The following is a 14,360-nucleotide window of genomic DNA, read 5'->3' as shown; positions in this document are numbered from 1 at the left end:
ATGTTCACGTAACGCATGTTTTCGAGATTGGTAGGTGTTGACATGAGGAATATAAGAATCCATTATTTTAGTAAAGACCTAAAGTGTGACGTGGCAGTTAAATGAGAAGCGTGATGTAGCTTTGGATAAGCATGGCATACCGTCGCAAAGACTCAAAACTCTACCTATCGACCCTTGAGCCCTATATGAGGTCCTTAACTTATAGGGTTTCCCTTAATGCTTAGCCTCCAACCTAGAAATCCCCCTTTCACCTCAAAACCCTGGCTTTATTGCCTCCATTGTTGATGTTTATGCTTGAGAGAATAAGTAAACCATTCTAGTTCCAAGGAAAGCAAGATCTAGGGTTGTTCCAACATCTTCACAACTCTCTAAACTTTTTTTAGGTATAAAATATCCACATTTATGTGATTTACTTCCTATATCTAGGTTGTGTTCATGTTTTAGTCTTTTTATGGATTTGGGTGGAGTTGAGGAAGTCCTAAGTCCCAAAGGTTGTGTTTCATGGTCTCATAGATCCATAATGGTGAAAAGAAGTGATTTTTATCTTGGCTTTTGATCCATGCATGATTCTAGTAGCATTTTGGACTCTTTTAGTATTAAGGTCTCACAGATCCATAATGGTGAAAAGAAGTGATGTTATCAAGAATTGAGATCTTACCCCAGAAATTGCTTAGGTTTATAACATTCTCATGTTATCATATGTTGGGATCTTATCCTAGAAATTGCTTAAGGTTTATAACATTCTCATGTTATCACATGTTGGGATCTTACCCTATAAATTACTTAAGGTTTATAACAATCTCATGTTATCACACGTTGGGATCTTACCCCAGAAATTACTTAAGCTCTATAACATCATCACGAGTCGGAATCCTCCACAATATATAATATTAACATGTTATCCATTGAACCTATATTGTTACATAAGAATTTTGTCAAAGTCTATAACCTAGACAGGTTATCCTAAGAAGGAAACTCCCTCGTATGATCTTATCATTGAGGATCCTCATCCATAAGGATCCTAATCGGATCGCCTTCCACATCTTCTCCTGTCCCTAAAGGGCTTGTTCATCCCTCTCTGCCCGAATCCGTAGGTTAGTGGAAACATGATTAGAGACATATGACAAAGATGAAGTTAGTCAGAAAAAAAAATGAAAAATGAAACAAGAATGGAGTCAATACTTACAACTTGGGAGAAAGAGACCAACTTCTGGAGCGCTTCCTCGGCTCTACGGCTCTCCAAAGATAAAACTGTGGACTCAGCAGTTTTTCTTTTCCATGATCTTGGAGTCATCACTAATAAGTCAACCGTTAATATTTTAGGAGGAAGAGAAGATGAACTCTTCTCCTTCTTCACCACCAGCTGATCCTTCAACATGGCTATATCGAGATCAGCAAGAGTGAAGTGAGCACTGGAAGAAATAGAAACGTAAAAATAATTACCTTCTAATGAGTCGTCGATGCTCGAAAAGTAATACATGTAAAGAAGGGAAGAACAAATAAGAGAGATTGAGGAAATAATCACTTCTATTTGTATTAACAACTAAAGGTGATTTGACTGTTAACGACTAGTAAACTTTCCATTGGATTTCAAATTACCTAGTCGTTAAGGGTTAAAACTGAAAATTACACTCCTCTCTCCTTTTATCTATTTAATTTAAGTTATTCCTTTAATATTTTTGAAATTAACTCTTACATTTTTAGGAGTAACTTGGGGGCAATTGTTAGGGTCAGGATCCTCAAATATTAAGGATCCTCAGATATTCAAGATCCTCAGTTACTTCAGGATCCCGACTACTACCGTTATCATTTTTACTAACTTTTATAACGGTCATATTTTGTTCATAACTAATGCATGTGCAGAAATAGTCAAAGGAAGACCAATTCTCAGCTAAGAATCATCCCAACTATGCTAGAGACCTAGAATACTTGGTCAAATGACGTTCGTGAAACTGGTCATAAAGGATCCCAGAAATATCAGATATCTTGTTGGCTACTTTAAACTATAAATTGACACTTGTATTTTGCACACAACACATTGTTTATGCTCTACGAAATCATTCGCTTGTTCTTACTAAAATATTCTTTGTAATCATCATTTTACATTAATAAAATCATCAAGGCAGGAGATCATTGTCACCTCCCATGGTTTTGTGCCGGAGATTCTGGAAAGGATCAATGGGTGTTCCTTGTAAACAACCGTGTCATTCACTTTACCTTTCTCTATGCATAATTCGAACATCACAGCCTCTCATTCAATTTGGTTGATTAGTACTTGTGTAATTTTGACCAGAGCTCATTGTTAGGTTATTTTCAACAAATGCATGCTAGTATACTACTATATTAAATAAGTTAATGTTTCTTTATATCATAACATGAATATGCATGAAAATCTAGATCTACATAGTGTAACATCTCAAAAAACAAGATAATTTTTTTTTCAAAACCAGGCAAAACCATAATTGTTTACAAAACATAGTTTCCAAAGTGTCAAAATCACAAAGTCAGAGTATCCCAAGATCAAATCTCTTAAAATCTGAAAGACGTGCACGATCGACCCAATCAAAATGTTAATTTTCTTACGTCACTGATAAAAAACTACTTAAACTAAATTTTTGCAGGCATAGACCTTAGCCTGGTAATCATCGGTTGTGTCCTTCTTCTCCTCCCCCCCCCCCCCCCCCCTCCCGGTCAGCCACAACACAAGATCCTGGCTAGCGGTAGCAAGCTTGCGAGTGCCTCGCGCCAACCGTCCAAGTCCCAGGAACCTGCATTTTCAAGATCCTATGCAAGACAGATCTTGGCTTCCCAAACAGCCACTACAACACTGACCTTCATATCGGAGATCACTTCCTCCATCTCATGTACGTGCTATGCCTCTCTCTCTTGACCTTCTCCTTGTTGAGAAGCTCCACCCTCCTCATAAGATCCTCGTTGGTCGCCTTCCAAATCTTCTCCTGTCCCTGAAGGGCTTGTTCATCCCTTTCTGCCCGAATCCTTAGGTCAGTGGAAACATGATTAGAGACATAAGACAAAGATGAAGTGAGTCAGCAAAAAACAAAATGAAAAATGAAACGAGAATGGAGTTAATACTTAGTGCTTGGGAGAAAGAGACCAACTTCTGGAGCGCTTCCTCAACTCTAAGGCTCTCCAAAGATAAAACTGTGGACTCAACAGTTTTTCTTTTCCAGGATCTTGGAGTCTTCACTGATAAGTCAACAGTTAATCTTTTAGGAGCAAGAGAAGATGAACTCTTCTCCTTCTTCACCACCAGCTGGTCCTTCGACATGGCCATATCGAGCTCAGCAAGAGTGAAGCGAGTGCTGGAGTGAGTGGCTTTGGATCCTATATATAGCAGAGGATTATTAGGATCTGTACGATCACGCCTTCGTCTTCCCGCGATCATCAGATGTACCTGAAACAATAATCGGTAAATGTAAGCTCGAAGTCTTAGTGAGTTACCCCTAAAATACCAATGCCATAAAGATATAACCATATCAAATAAACATATAAGCAACAACATGCATAATGAGCCATTAGTTTGACTAGACCGCCTCATAGGCCATCAGTCTATCTAGACCGCTCTCTGACCCTTCGACACGTCTGGACCGCCTCTCAAGGCCTTCAGTCTATCCGTACCGCTCGCCAGGCCTTCGGCCTGACTATATGCCATCCCGAGTCTATAGTCTATCCGGTCCACCCTAGGTATCTTGCTTACAGCACAAGGCAGGACCTGCCTCAACCCAATCCCCCAAACCAACAAACATATGCACATACATATAAACAAATAGTCATGCAAATCTAACAGATCACTAATCATGGAAACCATCATATAACCAGGATACCGATCTAACCGATCACTAACATTGCAACCATCCTATAACGAGGATATTGATCAAACCGATCTATAACATGGCAACCATCCAATAACCAGGATACTGATCTAACCGATCACTAGCATATCAACCATCCTATAACCAGGATACTGATCTAGCCGATCTCTAACATAGCAATCATCCTATAACCAAGACACATATCATAAAGCATAACATGCAATAAACCCATATACAAATCCGAAAAGGGTCGGCATTGGTGCCTTCGACCCTGTTAGTATAGTGAGGTCAACTCACCTCTCAAGTAGCTCGGTATGATAATATCAACCTCCTCCAAATATATTTCCAACACCAGAACCTACACCCATCAATGATCCAATTCCATAAACTCCCAAATTACCAAAATAACCCCATAAGTCAAACTGGTCAACCCTTGGTCAAAGGCAAAGTCAATAGTCCATGTTGACCCAAATTGTCGAGTGCAGCTCACTGACTCAACGAGTCCTTCCAGAACTCGAGGAAACATGATGATCCTAGTTAACTCGCCGAGTTTCCAGGCAACTCATCGAGTTCATGCGTGTCTAATTGTCGGGAAAACCCTAACTTACTCGTCGAGTTCATGCAGAAACCCTCAATGGCTAATCATCATCGGACTCGCTGAGTTATCCATGCAACTCGTCGAGTCCCTTCAGTCCTTTCTCCATTCAGATGTTTATAAGCCACCCCAAAGCTCCATATTGTAGATCTAAGCTCCTAAGGCATACTTCCTATGTAAAGTTGCAAACTTTACGTACATGCAAGGTGCTAAGGGCCAAAATCAATCTAAATAAGAGGTTCTAGGTGAGTAAAAGCCATTATCTTGCTAACGGATGAAGCTTTGTGACTATAAGGACCAAGACGGGCCTAGATCTGAAGTTGCAACTTCAGATCATGCCCAATACCCAAAATGAATCACCAACATGCTAAATTGGCCCTAATCTCAAGCACGAAGGGATCTAGCTAGAAGGAAGTCTAGAAGGAAGTCAAGGCAACGAGTTGTTACCTACAAAATGATGCCAAGATGAAATAGATACTGGATCCACACGCCTCTCTTCGTCCCAATCCGCTAGCTCCTCAAATTTCTTCAAAGAATGCACCAACAAAGCACTTTTAGCTTCACAACACTCAAGAACAAGATCTAGATTGGTTAGGGTTTATGTTAGCCGTCAAGGGGTGGTGAAGGACTGGAGGAAAGTACTTAAGGTCATTTAAATAGGGTGCAAACCCTAAAAATTATGGTTTCATCCTCTAGCACTAAGTCGTCGAGTTGTATCCTCCAACTCGTCGAGTTGGTTACTTAAGACACGTGGCCAAATTCATTCCTACTTGACGATTCAGGGCATCCAACTCATCGAGTAGACCTTTCAAAATAAAAATAAAGTTGTAAAGCTTCTACTTGAGAGTCACGGTGTTACAGTTCTCCCCCACATGAACTAGACTTCATCCTCGAAGTCCGCTGTGGTGAACAACTTTGGGTAATGCTCCCTCATCTCAGCCTCTTGCTCCCAATTCCACCCAGATCCCCTCCGATGCTCCCATTGTACCTTTACTAAAGGTACTTCCTTGTTCTGTGGAACCTTCACTTTCCTCTCCAAAACGGTCACTAGCCTCTCTACGTAATCCAGGCGCTCGCCGACCTGTATGTCATCCAATGACACCATTGCTTCCCCATCTAATATGCACTTTCGCAACTGTGACACATGAAAAGTGTTGTGGATTTTACTTGGTTCCTAAGGTAGCTCTAGTCTATACACCACCTTGCTAACCCTGTTAGTGATCCTGAACGGCTCGATGTATCGGGGACCCAATTCCCCCTCTTCCTGAAGTGGATCACACCCTTCGAGGGAGAGACCTTCAGGAGTACCATGTTACCGGCCTGAAACTCCAACTCAGATCGACTTTTGTCTGCGTAACTCTTCTGCTAACTCTGTGCGGTCTACAACCGATGTCTGATCTGCTGAATCCTCTTAGTAGTCTGCAGAAATACCTCGGTCCAACCCATTACCCTGTGACCGGCCTCACCCCAACAAAATGGGGTGTGATATCTCCGTCCATACAACAACTCATAAGGCAAGGCGTAAATGCTGGAATGAAAGTTTTTGTTGTAGGAGAACTTTGCAAGTGGTAGGTAGGAGTCCCAGCTCCTACCAAAGTCAATAACATAGGCTCTTAGCATATCCTCGAGGTTCTATATGGCCCGCTCACTCTAGCTGTCTGTCTGCGGATGGTAGGCTGTATTGAAATGCAGTCGCGTACCCAGTTCCTCGTGGAACTTCTACCAAAAAATAGGATGTGGACCGAACATCACGGTCTAACACGATAGAGACCGGCACCCCATGGCGAGCAACAATCTTGCAGATATATAAGTTGGCCAACTTCTTGGTCAATGTACTCTCTCTTGTAGCTAAGAAGTGGGCGCTCTTGGTCAATCGATACATGATGACCCAAATAGCATCGAAGCCCTTCGTTGTCCTCGGCAGCTTGGTGATAAAATCCATCGTGATATGTTCCCACTTCCACATGGTAATCTCCAAGGGTTATAGCTGACCATGCAGCATCTGATGCTCAGCCTTGACCATCCGACAGATCAAGCACCTCTCCACATACCATGCAATCTCCCTCTTGATACCTGAACACCAGTAACTCAATCGCAAATCACGGTACATCTTGGTGGCCCCCGGGTGAATAGAGAAGCGAGACTTATGAGCCTCCTACAAAACAATCTGTCTGACCCCACCAAACATCAGAACCTAGACCCGACCATAGCGGGTCAATAGCCCCCGGCTATCTCACACAAACTGGGTGTTCTCACCCCTAATCTTCTCAAGCTTCCAATTCTCCTAACGCATACCCTCGACCTGAGCTTCCTTGATCAAACCCACAAGTAGAGAATCCACCGATATCCACATACATGTCACTGGAGTAGAGGATCCAGCTGACTTGCGACTCAGAGCGTCCGCAACTACGTTTGCTTAACCCGGGTGGTAAAGGATCTCACAGTCGTAGTCCTTGACTACATCCAGCCACTTGTGTTGTCTCATGTTCAGGTTCGGTTGATCCATGATGTGTCTTAAACTCTTGTGGTCCGTGTATATGGTACAGTGGACCCCGTAGATGTAATGTCTCAAAATCTTGAGAGCGAACACCACCGCTCCCAACTCCAAATCATGAGTAGGGTATCTCGTCTCGTGCGACTTCAGCTGCCTAGACACGTAGGCTATCACTCGTCCACTCTGTGTGAGGATCGCTCCCAGTCCTGTGATGGATGCATCATAGAACACTACAAAATCCTCAACTCCTTTCGGAAGAGTCGAAACTAGAGCCTCGCATTGTTGCTGTCAGAGGGTCTTGAACGCCCTCTGCTGCTCGGGTCCCCATCGGAAATCCACCCCCTTCCTCATAAAACAAGTGAGGGACACTGTAATCTTGGAGAAAACCTATATGAATCTTCGATAGTACCCTACCAATCCCATAAACCTTCTGATATTCGAGGGAGACTTCGGAACCTCCCACTGCATAACTGCCTCGATTTTGGCCAGATCGACCAAAATCCCCTCCGGATTAATGAGGTGTCCAAGGAATTGAACCCCTCGTAACCAAAACTCGCACTTCAAGAACTTGGAATAAAGTCTTTCCCACCTCAAAACTCCCAATAACTCCCGAAGGTGTTCCTCATGCTGCTCTCGGGTCTTGGAGTATATCAAGATATCATCTATGAATATGATAACTAAGTGATCGAGCATCAGTTTGCAGACCCGATTCATCAGGTCCATAAATACTGTAGGCGCATTGGTGAGCCCAAACGGCATCACCACAAACTCATAATGTCCATAACGAGTTCGTAATGCAGTCTTCTCCACGTCCTCCTCCCTAACCCTGGCCTGATGGTACTCGGACCTCATGTCTATCTTGGAGAATGAAGATGCTCCGTGCAACTGATCAAAAAGGTCATCTATTCTCGAGAGTGGATGACAGTTCTTCATCGTCAACTTGTTCAACTCCCGGTAGCCAATACACATCCGGTGTGAACCGTCCTCCTTCCTGGCGAAGAGAATCGGTGCTCCCCATGGAGAATTTCTTAGACGAATTAACTGCTTGCTCAGCAGTTCCTATAGCTGTGATGCCAGTTCCTGCATCTCTGGTGGTGCCAACTGGTATGGAGCCTTGGCGATAAGGGACGCACCTGGCACTAGGTCAATCCTAAACTCGACCTGCCTTTCCGGAGGCACTCCGGGTAACTCCTCCGGAAATACGTCAGCAAACTCCCTGACCATTGGAACCTATGATACGAAACCCTGATCCCTGAACCGCGAATCCACCACCTACTCTAGATAACCATCACATCCATGTTGAATGTATTATCGAGCCCAGGCAGCCGAACAAAACCATGATCCCAAAATCTGGTGCCCTCTCTGTAAACAATCAGTTCTCCCCCACTTGGGGTTCGAACCACCACTCGTTGACCCTCGCATTCAATCAAGGCATTGAAGTGACTAATCCAGTCCATACCCATGATCACACACACATCACCCATTAGAATCGAAATCAAGTCTATCAGGAAAGACATCCCGAAGATCTCCAACTCACATCCCCAATAGACCGAAGAAGCAGAAACCCCCGTGTTCATTGGTGATAAAGACTCGCAGTGGACACTCTAACTCTCCTACTGGTACATTGAACTCCCTACAAAATGTATGAGATACAAACGACCGACTCGCCCCCGAGTCAAATAATACCAATGCAGGTAAGGAGTTCACTAAAAACATACCTAACCATAGGTACAAGCATATAAGCATAAAACATATATAATTAGTAAGGTAGGGGATAGAAATATACCAGCAACCACATCTGGTGCTGCCCTGGCCTCCTCTGGTGTAAGCTTTAAGGCGCATCCCTGGGCCCTCGGGGGCACTACTCGTCCCTGACTCCCATCAATAATCCTCAGTGTAGCCAGGGCTGGAGCCTGTATCGGACTGGTTGCGAGCTGTGGATAGTTGGTCTTCACGTGACCAACCTAGTGACAGTGGTAGCAGATCCTCATATCCTGAACCGGGCTATCTAGCGACAATCTATCACAAAATGCCTCTCCTTTCCACATTTGTGGCACTCGCTACTAGATCTACAAACCCCCGAGTGATCCTTCCCGCACTTGCCACAAGTTCGGCCCTGTTGTCCCCCTGTCCTAGAATCAGCGGTCTTAGACCACTTCGGCGGTGGTTGTGACTGTTTCCGGGGCCGGTTGTCGCTCCCTTAACTGCAGCTCAATCTCCAACTCACACCGCCTAGTGGCCTCCTGTAACTCCAATAAGGTATCACACCACTCAGGAGCAACAAACTGATGGATGTCAGTCTTGAGCATGCTCAAATAACATGTCATTTGAGCCTAATCAGAAGAAAACTCCAGGTAAAACATTTCCTCTCTGTGAACATGCGGGTGATCTACATCACCGTCTCACCATCCGGTCTCAAATCCAGAAACTCCTAAGCTAACCGCTCCCGCTCGACCCGTGGAATGTAGCGAGCACGGGACATATCCCAGAACTGCTCCTAAGTAATTATGACTCTCTGATCTTCATAATACGATCCAATCATCAATCTTCACTAGTCCTTTTCCCCAGACCTCAGCAGGTTCATGGCACATCTGACCTTCTGGTCAATAGGACACGAGCATGTGAAGAAGCACCCCCTATGTCAGATAACTACCTCTTGTCTTTAATAGGGTCTTGAGTCCCATTAAAACTAAGAGGCTTCGTGTTGTCAAAGTCCTGATACTAAAAAGCCCAACTGGATCCTACCCCTTTCGGTGTTACAACCATTGTGGCTGCTGTGGCAGCCGCCTCGGTGAGGGATGCATAGAAATCATTGAAATACTCCACCATGGGGATCTTGATAGACCCAAACATCTCTGGTAACTAAGCCTAGAAGATCACAGCCACCGCATCATGCAGTATCTCCTAGATCCTGGCATCCATCTCGTCTGGCCCCATTTGGCTGATAGTCTCGGGCACTGGGGGTGCCTCATGTCCGACGTCTCCTGATCCTGACCCAGATCCAGTCACAAATCATCGACTAATCACCATGCAAAAAATATACAAGGAAGATATCATATATTCCATATAACAATCCAGGAACCAACCCCTAACAAAACCTAGGCGTCGTGACTTCCTTGCTACACATATGGGTCCTGTGATTTCAGTAGTATGGGCCCATACTACCTTCCACACCTATCCATATTTGTTTCAAGTATCACTAAAACACCCTAAAACTATACATAAACATGGAATCCACTCAATCCTTACTCCTAGATGAATGCTAAATATCTCATAACCGACAGACTTATTCCAACAAACGATCCATGAAACTTCCACCAACCCTGCAACACTCGTGTATGCTAACCATACATAATGTTGTACCCTATATACTTTTGAATAATCGTTCCTACTCTAAGTCTACAACCAGACAAGGAACAAGAAATAAAGCTAAACCAAACATTCTTAGGCTATAAGATCTTAATTATGTACGAGTGTGATGCATACACTAAGCAACTACAGTAATGATGTCAATTTAATATGTGGAAAAACCCTAGGCTATCAGACATCATATAATCACGCAATTCTATCACGCAATTCCTGAAGATCCCTAGCCTAGTACTAGCATGCTATTTTAACATATCACATAAATCAAATAATTCGTAAGGTATTTTGGGGTCTATTCGCGAGCTTCGGCTGATCGTACAGATGCATCCTCCTTTATTATTTTGAAAACAATTTAAGAAAATCATTTTAAAATCGTGTCCTCTGTTTGAGACTGGAGACACGTGATTGTTTCCTCCAATTCACTCAAACCAAGGCTCTGATACCAACTTGTAACATCCATAAAAATTCAAGCCACTTTAAAAAATTTTAAAACATTTAAAACCATTAAGTTATTATAGTTTGTTTTCAAAATAGTTTAAACATCAGAGTATCCCCATAATCAAATCATAAAATCATGAAATATGAGGAGTTGTACGATCACGCCTTCGCCTTCCCACGATCATCAGAAGTACCTGAAACAATAATCTGTAAATGTAAGCTCGAAGGCTGAGTGAGTTACCCCCAAAATACCAATGCCATACAAATATAACCATATCATATAAACATATAAGCAACAACATGCATAATGAGCCATCAGTCTAACTGGACTACCTCACAAGCCATCAATATTTATGGACCGCTATATGAACCTTTGACACATCTGGACCGCCTCCTAGGGCCTTCATCCTATCTGGACCGCTCGTCGGGACTTCGGCCTGACTATATGCCATTCTGGGTATGCAGTCTATCCAGTCCACCATGGGTATCTTGGCATACAGCACAAAGCAGGATCTGCCTCAACCTAATCCCCTAACCCAACAACCATGTGCACATACATATAAATAATTAGTCATGTAGATCTAACAGATCACTAATCATGGCAACCATCATATAACCAGGATATCGATCTAACTGATCACTAACATAGCAACCATCCTATAACCAGGATACTGATCTAACCGATCTCTAACATGGCAACCATCCTATAACCAGGATACTGATCTAATCGATCACTAACATAGCAACCATCCTATAACCAGGATATTGATCTAACCGATCTCTAACATAGCAACCATCCTATAACCAGGATACATATCATAAAGCATAACATGCAATAAACTCGGATACAAATCCAAAAAGGGTCGATATTAATGCCTTCGACCCTATTATTATAGTGAGGACAACTCACCTCTCAAGTACTTCGGAATGATAATATCAACCTCTCAAGTAGCTCGGAATGATAATATCAACCCCTACTACTACCACATAATATCATTGCACATAACATAAGTTGTCTAACATAACTAAGTACTAACTACCCCTTCGGTCCTTTCCACCGGTACTGGGGTCTATCCTACCCATCCTATCACATATCACATAACCTCATAGCATACTAGCACATAATCATAACAAATAACACATACCAGGCAATTATCATAAAGACAATCATCTCAACTAACTCTTACTAGTGGGTCGGCCTTGGTGACTTGGACCCACTTCTACTAGAAGGTAACTCACATCTATGTCGTGTAGTGTCTGCATAGTCCTCGATACGGAAATCAACTTGTCTCGACTCCTTAATTCTTACACAACAATATTTATTGATTACCATTTCATACTCATCCCCCCTGCTACAAGGGTCAACTCAAGTCTAAGTCAAAGTCAAGGTCAAACACTGTTCAAAGATAATGTTGGTCAATCATCAACATCCAGTTGACTCGACTCGCCGAGTTGGTCCCCCAACTCGCTGAGTCCCCACTTCCACAAGATGCTAAAACCTCAACTCTACTCACCGAGTCCAGCAAGATCCCGACAAGTTCTCCTTCAACCAAAACATCGGGATCTTCTTCAACCGACTCGCCTAGTTCATCATTGAACTCATCGAGTTCATCTTCATCCAAATGAATGTGTCTAGTCTATGACTTGTCGAGTTCTCCTTGAACTCGTCAAGTCCGTCTTCATGGGGTTGGAACATTGCCTTGAACTCACCGAGTGGGCTAATACACTCATCAAGTTCCATGATTTCCAGGTTCCTAATGAGCCTAGACAACTGAGTGTTCTTCTATCCTAGCAACTGGTTCATCACTAGAAAGGATTTGATGGGCAAAATGTCCCGAATCGCCGAGTCCCATGAACGACTCGTCGAGTCCCTCTTGTTCCAAAATTATACAGTCGATTTCAATGGGTCTTATAGCATCCAAATCATGGGCCTGACCTCCTAGGGTCCATTTTATATGTAAAGCTACGAATTTAATGTCCATGCATGGGGTTTTTGGCTCAAAAGGCTCTAAAATGGGGTTTATATGGTGCACGGGCTTCCCATGACCATAAAGTTGGCACCTTTATGCCATGGGAACCCTCAATGGTTCCAGATCTGAAGTGTAACTCCATGATACACACCTAATCCTGAATATGGCCTTACAAGTCTTAGAAAAGGGTAGAAATGAGCGCTAACTAGAGATATATGACCTGGATGATCAAGGTTGAAGCGTTTTACTCTGAATGAACTAAGAATGAATCAAAACCTCTAGACCTTCTTGCTTCTCCTGGAATCCCCAAGCTTTTACTTCCTTCTTAAGCTTTAAACCACCACAAAACACACAAAAATGGATCAAGATCACTCAAACAAGGTTAGGGTTTCAATTTATGGTTTCTCTGAGTTGGGAGGGACTATGGAGGCTAGGTTGGGATGAGATAAGATGTTTAAATAGGGTGCAAACCCTAAATATTAGGGTTTCATCCAAACAGATTCTACTCATCGAGTTGGTCCCCCGACTTGTCAATTAAGTCACTAAAGTCCCCGAATATTGTCGAGTGTACTCGACGAGTTGGGCCTCCAACTCACTGAGTCCCAGAGCAAAATATGAAATTACTTGAATTAAATACGTACCAGGAACCGGGTGTTTCAAATCTCCGCCACTTGTTTTAGACTTCTTCCTCGAAGTCTGCTGCTGAACCTGGAAAGAGCTTGGGGTAGTGCTCCCTCATCTTGTCTTCCGGCTCCCAAGTCCATTCCGAGCCCTTACGGTGCTGTCATTGCACCTTCACCAGCTCGACCCTCATGTTCCTCATATCCTTTGACTTCCTGTCGAGGATAGCTATTGGCCGCTCGATGTAGTTCAGGTTATCATCCACCTGGATATCCTTTAAAGGCACCATGGCTGAATCATCTAGCAGGAACTTTCGCAGCTGGGAGACGTGGAAGGTGCTGTGAATCTGGATAAGTTCGGCTGGAAGGTCCATCCTATATGCCACCTTGCCCACCCGGGCTAAAACCCTGAAAGGTCCAATGTATTTAGGGCCTAGCTTCCCCCGCTTCCTGAATCGGATGACACCTTTCCAAGGTGATGCCTTCAGGAGGACCATATCCCCGACCTGGAATTCCAGGTCCGAACGATGCTTGTCGACATAACTTTTTTGCCGACTCTAAGCAGTCTGAAGCCTGCTCCAAACCTGTTGAATCCTCTTTTTCGAGCACCACTTCAGTGCTCCCCATGACCCTCTATCCCACTTCACCCCAGCATATCGGAGTCCTACACTTCCTCCCGTACAACATCTCGAAGGGAGGATGGTCAATAATCGCATGGTAGCTATTATTATATAAAAACTATGCCAAGGGAAGGTAGGTATCCCAACTACCACCAAAGTCCAATACACACGCACGCAACATATCCTCTAATGTCTGGATGTTCCGCTCGCTCTGACCATCCGTCTGTGGGTGGAAGGCAGTGCTAAAATGCAGACGAGCACCCAGGTCGTCGTGAAATTTCTTCCCGAACCTGGAAGTAAACCGCATGTCCCTTTCAGAAATCATGGAGACTGACACTCTGTGTCAAACCACAAACTACCGAATATAGATGTCTGTCAGATTCTCGGCCGAAATGCTCTTGTGGATCGGTATGAAATGGGCACT

The sequence above is a fragment of the Lactuca saligna genome, chromosome 2 (assembly GCF_052625555.1).
Source record: "Lactuca saligna cultivar CGN05327 chromosome 2, ASM5262555v1, whole genome shotgun sequence".
NCBI classification, from domain to species: Eukaryota; Viridiplantae; Streptophyta; class Magnoliopsida; order Asterales; family Asteraceae; genus Lactuca; species Lactuca saligna.
This window is presented reverse-complemented; position numbering follows the sequence as displayed.